Below are 9068 nucleotides of genomic sequence, written 5' to 3'. Positions count from 1 at the left end.
CGGCCGGGCCCCTCCCGCAGTCCCTCCCGGCGGCCGCCCTCCCTGCCATCGCCTTTCTTCTCTCCAGCTCCCACACTTTCCCCTCTGGCTTCCAGGGGTGGGGTGTTCGCGGGGCCAGGGTCTCGGGAAACCTCCAGCAGAACAAAGTAGGGAAAGGTGCAGCCCCAGCCCGGGGGGTGAGGTCCCAGGCTGCCTCCCTGGACTCCGAGGGGAGCGTGTTTAAAAAAAAAAAAATCCGTGTCATGGAAAACGAGCTGGATTAATTGGGGAAGGGGCGGGAGTGGTGGTGTATGAAAACGAATACGATGTGACATTAACCCGAACGACATTCCTTCCCTCCCCCTCACCTTCTCGGGATTATACCAGAAAAGGGATACTCAGAGGGTTGTGCCTATTTTTTTCTTCTTTAAATTACTGTCCAAGCCTTGGAAAGATCATTTTAGGACAGTGAAGATTACGGGTGCGTTGGTGCGCTCGTAAACTCTCTGGTTGGCCCTGTCTTATTTATTTTGTACTTAAGGGTCTCTGTTCTCCTCCCCAAAGAGGGAGGGTCCGCGCTGGGTAAGCGGATCGATTTTAGGCGGCTACCTGCCTTTGCGAGATGAAAGACCATTTACTCCCGGAGCGGTGAATTGTCAGCGCCCCGCGTGACTGACAGCCACACCTGCCATTTATGTGGGCAGAACAGGGACCGTGGAACCCCAAGAGCCAATCAATGCTCGGGAGAGGAGGGCCGTTCCCACTTGTCATGGCTAGTTTCCTGGTTGGCTTTTTAAAATCAGTGGTTTTACTTAACCATTGGTTTCCACCAGGTATGGGGCTCCAGCTGTGACAGGCAGACAAGCGGGAAGAAAACTCTTCCAAATGGGCTTAGAAGCAAGTATATTTGACTTGTGTTTGTTTCTTACCCCCCTTTTATAAGTTGTAGTAGTTGGGGATGCTCAGGCCATTGATTTAAAAAGGAAAAGGAAATGGGTCTGTGTAAAGAATGAGATGGGGGTGGGGGAAGGGTGTTGGGGGTTAGACTTTTCTTCCTTTATAAGAGACACCGTTTACCGTTGAGCTGCCTTGGAAAGGGTGTGGCACTTTGTCTCCGATGGTCTCTTGTCCTTGTAAAGTCGCATTGTCTCTCAGCCTACAGCATTGGGCTCTTGGCGCTGATGGGTGAATTTATGAGATATTTTTGAAGCAGACAAGCATGCTTTATTAGGATTACCACGAATAGAAGGGATTCTTTTAGTTTTTGACCGTGTGCCTCAACTTCTGGAAGTGAGGGCTGGCTTCTTCACTTCCAGTTTGGATGTCAGTTTGGAGGTGGCAGTGGGGTCAAGCCAGATCCTTTCTGGAGAGTAGAAGAGTTTGCCTTTGAGGTGAGTTTGCTTCTGAAGTGAGCCATCTTGTCCGTCTGCTTCTGTGCTTTAACAAAAGCCTTGCACAGTTTGGAGGGGTGGTGTGTGGATAAGGATGGAAACGCGGCTTTCACTAGCAAGGCTTTCATGGGTGGATGGATTGTGGGTGAAGGACCAAATCCTCCTTAATTTTCTGTTAGTGAAAAGCTTATTTTTCAACATTCTTCTGCCTGAATTCAGTAGAAAAATTACTGGTTGATCCAGAGAGCTGTCACCTCATAGAAGCTGTACCTGGATGTGAACACAGACCTGTGCATTCAGCATTTCATGAGATTATGAGCCAGAGTTCACTGATTAGGACAGTCTTCATGTAGGAGTCGGGTTGGTCAAGGTAGTGTTATTACTATTATCATTATTACTGTTATTTCATGTGCTAGCACTTTGCTGAGTACTTTATATGCATTATTTTTTTAAAATCTGGCAGAACCTCTGTGAGGTAGCCACTATTATTATCCCCAAATTATAGACAGAAGAGACTAAAAGAATTAAGTATCTTGATACAGCTAAGTGTGAAAGTGAGAATTTGAGCCCAGGTTTCTTTGACCCAGAGTCGATGACCTTGGCGATGGCCTTGAATTCAAATTTTGGTAGTGTGATCTGCATGTGTCTAGTCCGAAGTGTAAGCTGTCTCAGCATACATATGGCCTATTCTGTTAAGAGCCCACTGCGATGTCGATGGCTTTGTATTGTCCTCTTTGCCTTGCCACTTTGAAGGCTGTTGCTTCCACTAAATAGGCAAATTTAGTAACTTTGTGATTTATATACTTCTAGTATGTCAGCTTTGGCCCAATGGAAATTTGGTTCCCAAGTTAATAATGACTTAAAACAGTGATGGCGAACCTTTTGAGCTCGGTGTGTCAGCATTTTGAAAAACCCTAACTTAAGTCTGGTGCCGTGTCACATATAGAAATTTTTTGATATTTGCAACCATAGTAAAACAAAGACTTATATTTTTGATATTTATTTTATATATTTAAATGCCATTTAACAAAGAAAAATCAACCAAAAAAATGAGTTCGCGTGTTACCTCTGACACGCGTGTCATAGGTTCACCATCACTGACTTAAAAGAAGGTGAAACAAAACAAAATCCACTCTTCCTTTTTACTTGATACCTTAAATTTCCAATTGGGATTAAAAAAAATATATTTCTTATTGTTGATAGTATTACAGATATCTCCCATTTCCCCTTTCTCCTCCACCATTGGAATTTTTAATAGGTCTTGGTCGAATACATGCTCTTAACATCATTCAGCTGGCTCTTTTTTCACTAAGGGATTGGAATTTTATTTTATCTTTCACTTACAAAGAGACTGGTTTTCATTAGTGATTGAATATAATTTTATTTAAAATTATTTTATTAAAATAATATGGCCATCTTGTTTTATTATGTTGGAAAAGTCACAAAACTTAAGCCTTATCAATGTCTTCCTACTGGTGAAAGTCAGTAGTTATGGTTTGCCAAAACAGGTATCTTGAAAAATGTGTTTCGATGAATGCTGTTGGAGTCCACAAATTCACCTCAACAGATAGTCTTTGACTTTGTACAATCTACTAGGGCATCCTTTCACCCCTTTTATCAGCTAAGAAGTTAACATTTTGGCTGTCTATAGGAGAGGCCTACTTGGCTAACCAACAGTTTAGTTTTAGCAATGTTTATATTACTCCTTGATACTTTATTGTGATTTTCCTTATTTTTGAAAGCTAGTAGAACAAATGGAATGCAAAAAAAGCACTGATATTAATGATAATGTAGTCTCATAAATTTAAATCAGTTGCTCCAAAGATAGAAATCACTGCGTGTACCAAAAAGAGATTCTTCAGCCTGTTCTTTCTTATGTGAAGAAAAAAATGAATGAATATGTAAGAGGTGCTAAAATATATCAAATGGTAAAGTATATGTTAGTCAACTTTGGGGGCATAACAAAACTCCCTGACTTACAGCAACAGGTCTATTTATTCTCACACTCGTGTGTTTTAGGTTGAGTGTGATTTGGCTGACCGAGGCTGGACTCCTTGGGGTGGCTCTGCTGTAGGCTGCAGGCTGGTTCCGGTCTGCTCCACTGGTGTTCCAGGCTGAAGGGATAGCAGCTACTTGGGGCATGCTCTTCTTAGGGCAGATCACTGGATTCAAGTGGCAAGCCAAATTGCACAAGCAAATGTCATTTCCATTATCAACCTTTTTGGATAGAGCAAGTCACATGGGGAAGCCCCAATATCCATAGGTAAAAGTAGATTCTACCCATAGTAGAGAGGGAATATTTGATGAAATATAATCTGAACTCCCACAAAAAGCATGGTGTTATTAGAGAATTTTATAATTTTTTCTTCTCATTCTTGGGGAGTGCAGCTTTTATCCCTTCAGTCCCCTGGCTTAATGACATATGAACCTAATGTTTAACCTTTGCATTTCAGAAACATACCATGTTTGATTCTAGAGGACTGACTGTAAAAACAGGTATAAGTATGTATAAGAATTTCTTAAATTATCCCAAGAAGTTTTTATCTGATGTGGGTCCTGCCACCATAGGACCTCTTATTGGGAGTGTCAGGAAAGACTTCGTGGATGAAATGGCATTTTCCTGGACCTTGAAGCAAGGATAGTGTTGGATATACAGTAAGAGGGGTGGATATAATAGACATGGAAGGTGGATATCTGGATATACTAAGTTATTCCGTTTGGCTAGGGGTAAGGTAGGTGAATAATAACAACAACAATAATAATGATAGCAGCAATTATAGTTGAACTTTTTTATAAAATATTTTTTTATTGATTTCAGAGAGGAAGGGAGAGGGAGAGAGATATAGAAACATCAATGATGAGAGAGAATCATTGATTGGCTACCTCCTGTATGTCCCTACCAGGATTGAGCCTGCAACCTGGGCATGTGCCCTGACCGGGAATTGAACTGAGACCTCCTGGTTCATAGGTTGATGCCCAACCACTGAGTCACGCTGGTCAAGCTATAGTTTAACTTTTATTGAACAGTTAACTATGTGTGAGGTTACTGTGCTTAACACTTTACATAAAATATCGAATTTAACATCGCTGATTGGCTATTCAACATTTATTCTGTTCTAACTAAAAGAACCCCAGCTTTGTTTGAGATGGGAATATGTCTACCTCCCTTTCCTAGACTGCCTTAGGGCCTGGAGTGGCTCAGATCTTATAGTAATGTAAGTGGGTGTTGTTGGATTGGGGCTTTCCTGAAAGCTTAGTGAGGACACACTTGGCTGGTATATGCCCCAACAGCTTTTGGCCCCTTTCTGCTTATTGCTATTGGGAACATAGGTGCAATGCCTGGAGGGGCAGCAGCCGACTACAACAATAAGATGAAACCATGTGTTAAGAATGAGAAAACTGGAACCTTGAAGGATCTTGGTCTCGATGACATTGTTGAGCCATAGCACCAGCCTAAACTGCCTTCTCCTGTACTTACTGCATAAAACAAATTCCTTACTTATAAACTACCAGTTGTTATTTGTAGTCAAACACAATCCTTACTGATACATACCTTCTCAAGAGCCTCTCAAAGTAGATGTTCTCAAACTTATTTTACCAGTGAGAACATAAAAACTCAGATTAAGGAGCTATCACAAGATCTAGTATTCATTGCTATGTCTTTTTCCTTTTTAATCCTCACCCAAGAACGAGAGAGAGAGAGAGAGAGAGAGAAGAGAGAATCATCCTGCTTTTGGCTAGACAGGATAAATACCACAGTAGAGATGATGTTCCCAAAATAGGCTGGGTTAAGACTGAGGAGACACCTGGATTCCAGGTTGAAAAGTTTGAGTGTTATTTCATGGACTAGCAAGTATAAGGTAATTTGAAAATGATGGAGACTGCAGGTTGGGAGACCACTGAGCTTAAGTACGTGGTACCCAATGCTTTAGTGTGAATGAAGGTGGAGGAAAAGTTGGGTATAAAACAAAGCTGGGACCATAAGGAAATGGAATTGAGTGAACACATATCATAGTTGGCTGTTAACCTGTAATCTGAGAACAAAAATGAAAGACTCCTGAAGATTAGTATTAACTTTTACTAATGGCTTCACATTTGCCAGGAAGTAGGGAATGGGTAATACAGGGAATTGCTAATAGGATGTGAATTGTTATTTAGTGCAGTAGGGTGGGGACTTCTACTTATCATCCATACCATGTATTGAACCCTTGATAAACCCCTATGACATGATTTTGGTCTAGGTCTGACTCCTTTGTGCCAGTTCAAGGTAGCTGAGATGAAAGGTAAAGCCAGAGGGTGGTGCAATGGAACAACACATTGTGTCAGTGGACTCATTTCTACATCTGCTAAACATTGTGGAGCTTTCTTGGGGGTGAGGTGGGGTCACTTTAACTTCCTGTTTTCTCCCCCATGTTCTCTCTACTTTTTTAATCTGTAAAATAAAGGATTTGGTTTACATTTGTGGTTTTTCAAATGTTTTTCAGCTGTAGACACTTTTTTGTTCCCTAAATAAAAGCTTATCCGGACCCTCAGTATATTTATAGAAAAAAGCAGAGTTGCTCTGGAAATTCAGGGTCCAGGTTTGTGTTGTCTGAGGTATCTTTATGTTGAGGCCACTGTTCTAAAATGATCCGACACAGCCTCCCAGGTCCAGGATTATGTGAACCTTAGAGCTGTCCAGATGTTTTATTAGAACATTCTCTGGGACAAATCCCTTTATTATTCCACAGCTTTTTGTGTTTTAGTATCATCGGTGGTAGAGACTGTTGATGTTCCCGCAGCCGCTTTTCCTCTCTTTCCAGGCATATGTTGGAAGTGACTTGTGTCACTTCTATGCCAAACACTTAATTTTCAGAGTGAGACCACCCAGCACTCTTTTCTACTGCATGATGGTCGAGGAAGCACCTGTTGAAATGGAATCTCCATCTGCCTGGGTCCCTGAGTCACTAAATGAGCAAAGCTTTCAGTCAACTGACATTGGACTTATAACGTGACCGAGAAATAATCCTTCCTTGTTTGAATTCATCAACATTCTATGATTTTTTTATGTAGCACTTTTCTTTAGCTTATCTTTACTGATAATCTTTTAGCATATCTGCGACATTGGACTTATAACGTGACCGAGAAATAATCCTTCGTTGTTTGAATTCATCAACATTCTATGATTTTTTATGTAGCACTTCTCTTTAGGTTATCTTTACTGATAGATAATCTTTTAGCATATCTGTTAAACTGTATTTAACTTACTTTTGAAGTGTCTTTGGATCAACCTGAAGCCAAGACAATTTGTCCTTACTCTGTGCTTAGAAAAGAAGAAGGCAGGCATCTACAATAGCTGTCCATGCAGGTTTTTGTACTGATAGAGTCTCTGAATTGGAATAGTTGTGCTTGATAACATTTGTTTTTCATGTTGTAGAAGTCTGAAGATACATGATGGAGTGCATCTTGCTTTTCTTTTTATTTATTGCTTGATTTTAGAGAGAGTGGGGAAGGGAGAAGGAGGGAGGGAATTCATTGCTTCTTGAATGTACCCTGACTGGGGATTGAACCCACAACCTTGGCATATCGGGATGACATCCTAACCAGCTGAGCTACCTGACCAGGGCACATCTTGCTTTTCTTTTTAAGAAAAGTCTTTAATGCCCTGTTGCCTTTTTAGGTAATAGAACCTCAGTGGCTTGGGGAAGAGTAATGATGAATAGATACCATAATAATGGCTACTATTGATTGAATACTTATTTATTGATCTGTGAAATATTTATTGAGCATCTACTATCTGAGAGGCACTGAGATATAGAAGTGAATTACAGATAGTTCCTCTTTTGTAGCTTACACTCTAGTTGGGGGTCCTGGATAGGTTTGCTCTGTATTCCGTGAAGGACACCATTTATTGAGTATACTATATGCTAGGTGCTTTATGCCCCTTATTTCATACTGTCCATAGAGGTAGGTGTATTATTCAAATTTTATAGATGAGGAAACTAAAGCTCAAAGAATTTGATAGGCTGTATGAAGACAAGAGCTTTTGCCTTTTGCTGAATCCCCAGTGTCTAGAAGAGTGTTTGACACATAATAGCTGCTTAATAAATATTTGTTGAATGAATGAACAGAACAATATGCTCAAAGTTAATGCTATGGCAGAGCCAGGATTGGAGTCCTAACTGACTCTCAAGTCTGCTAAATTATTGTTGGACATAGTAGGAGCAGTGCGTGACCCTATGATTACAACAGAAGCAACAGCTGAGCCCTACCAGTGTCAATGACAAACCCACCAAGAAGATCCAGGCTGTCTCTCTTTCACAACTAGGGCCTACTCCTCTGTGTGATATACACTCAAAGCCACTACCTCACTGACTTAATTGCTGATATAATTGGTTAACCTTTTCTTGGGAAAGTTCAAGTTCTACCCTAGTGGATTTTCTTATCCCTGTTTTCCAGGGCTGTGCCTCAAATTCTGCTTTTAACCTTTGGACATTTCTTCTCCACTTGCATCTTCCAGATTTGTTGCTTTGAAGTTCCAAGTTCCAGGAAATCTCTAGTTGCTGGCACCTACTGGGCACTTAACAAAATTAAAAGAGAGAGAGAGAGGGAGAGAGAGAGAGAAAGAGACAGCAATTTCAGGAAGGAGCTAAGTGATGACTTTTTCCTAGAAGTCAACAGTGAGATTGCTGTTCCAGCGGGTGAGGAGTATGGATTGGGTCAGAGGGCATCTCTGGGATATACCTGTAGCAGGAAGGCCAGTGGCAGTGTTCATAGATGCCTTATACCAGAAACTTGACTTTGTCATGGTTGGTTCTTCAGATTTTACATTTTGCTCACTTAATTATCTTGTATTGTGTGGTATGTGTGGGGTTGTCTGATAGTGTTCCTTCTTTTTTTCCTGCCTTACAGCTTTCTACCCCTTAAGGCAGTTGTCATTCTGTGATTTGAGTATGAATGAATTGCAGGCAGCAAAGTGCACTCCCCATAAATGTATTAAAAGCAAACTATTAATTCAAGGCAACTTCCTAGTGGCTTAGAAGACAACTTGAATGGGAATTGAGTAATGTGACTGTTTTTTCGGAATACTCTCAGATCCTTATGCAAACTGTGAGAGACTTTCCACTAGAACAGTATGGCTAATTATAGCAAACAAGAGCAGGGATTTATATAAGAAATTGAATCTAGTCATGCACTGTAGTTACTAGTTGTAAGGTAGTGGATTTCTCTAAAACAAGGTGGGTGTGGTAGGGGTGGGAAGTTCATCTTCTGTGGGCCGAAAGGTGATTGAAGGTGGGTTTGGGATCTGGGAACTGCTCGGGGGTTGGGGAATTCTGCTCTGAAAGTAGAGGGTTGAGTGGCTTTGGAAGATGTGAAGTTGGGCTGGCATGATGATCCTTGGTTATTTTCTCGGTGACACAAGATGGCTTTCTTGTGCCTTGTTTAAGGCAGATTAGTCATACTGCCTTCCTGCCAGCCAGCTCCAAGCTAATATCCCCTGGAGGAGCAAGACTGTGGTTCAAAGGGCAGGATGCTAGGGGAGCAGTGTTGCTGACTCCTTTTTACATTGGGCTCTTGATGTGTTTTCTTTATTTCTGGTGATGTGTGTTTTTTCTTGCATTTAAAGTAAAATTTCCTCCTACCCCTTCTTTGTTTCTCACTTTGGTTCATTAACTATCTTATTCCTGAAATGTCTTCACGGGAAGAAGTAGGAGGGAG

Source organism: Myotis brandtii, unplaced genomic scaffold (assembly GCF_000412655.1).
Source record: "Myotis brandtii unplaced genomic scaffold, ASM41265v1 scaffold268, whole genome shotgun sequence".
Classification (NCBI taxonomy): domain Eukaryota; kingdom Metazoa; phylum Chordata; class Mammalia; order Chiroptera; family Vespertilionidae; genus Myotis; species Myotis brandtii.
The sequence above is the reverse complement of the archived record's forward strand: the minus strand, read 5'-3'. Positions refer to the sequence as shown.